We start from the raw sequence: 1,008 nt of genomic DNA, 5'->3' as shown, positions 1-1,008 counted from the left end.
TTTTCTTAAAAACCGCTCTCAGGGTTAAAGGTAACTTCCACATTGATGAAAATTACGAAATTATCCACCGAAGAAATATACAATAATAAGGAGATTCTATTTATATTACATTTCTCTTTCTACCTATGTGCTGATTCTTTAAAATCTATTTTGAGAAATACCTTTTTTTTTTTTTTTTTTTTTTTTTTTGGGGGTGTTTTTTTTTTTTTTTTTTTTTTTTTTTTTTGTCTTTTGCTGAATTTCATGAATCCCCTTTCACCTCTTGTCTGGGGGAACAACACCTGCTGAATTCAGCTCTGATCGTGGATCAGCTCAGGACTGAGTTTACCCTTGAAACCAGGATGGTTTGGAGCAGTGCAGGAACAGAAATTGCTGCTAAGGACTAAGAAAACAACAAACTTCACATTTTTTTGAAGATGGTGATGGAAGGAGTGAGGAAAATATTTTTCTTAACCCCTTCCAGTGGACCTACCTCTTGCATCTGTAAATTTTTAACAGCACTGCCCAGCTCTCCTTGCTTGAGGAGCATTTGGGCAGACGGATGTTGGAACAGTAGGGGATTAATAAACTGTTTCAAGGTTCCCAGATTAGGWCTGCTTGAAAATTAAAAATAGATTTATAGACGCTAGCACCCGATCTGAATGTTGTCCCTGATTTCCATGGTTCCAGTGGTTCCTGACACAAACACAAATGTCATAATTTGTTTTCCATCCCCTCTGCTGTCAATGTAAACAATCTTTTGGATGGCTCTGGGTATTTCTCTGAAAGGATGAACTTGTGGCTGACTCTGAGTTTATGGTGGCACTGTCTGAGCTCTCTGGGACACAGAAAATGTCCCACAYGATGGAGAAAACACCAGAGTTACATTCATGTTCTGCACTCAAAATTCCAGCATTTCTTGTAACCCAAACTTGTCAGGATTTGGGTCAAAATGACCAAAAAAAATCCCAAGCCAAAAGTCACAGCAATGGCCAGCCTGTTTCACACATTCACCATCTCCTGAAGCTA

The sequence above is a fragment of the Malurus melanocephalus genome, unplaced genomic scaffold (assembly GCF_030028575.1).
Source record: "Malurus melanocephalus ecotype Western Australia unplaced genomic scaffold, MMel_1.1 scaffold_651, whole genome shotgun sequence".
NCBI classification, from domain to species: domain Eukaryota; kingdom Metazoa; phylum Chordata; class Aves; order Passeriformes; family Maluridae; genus Malurus; species Malurus melanocephalus.
This window is presented reverse-complemented; position numbering follows the sequence as displayed.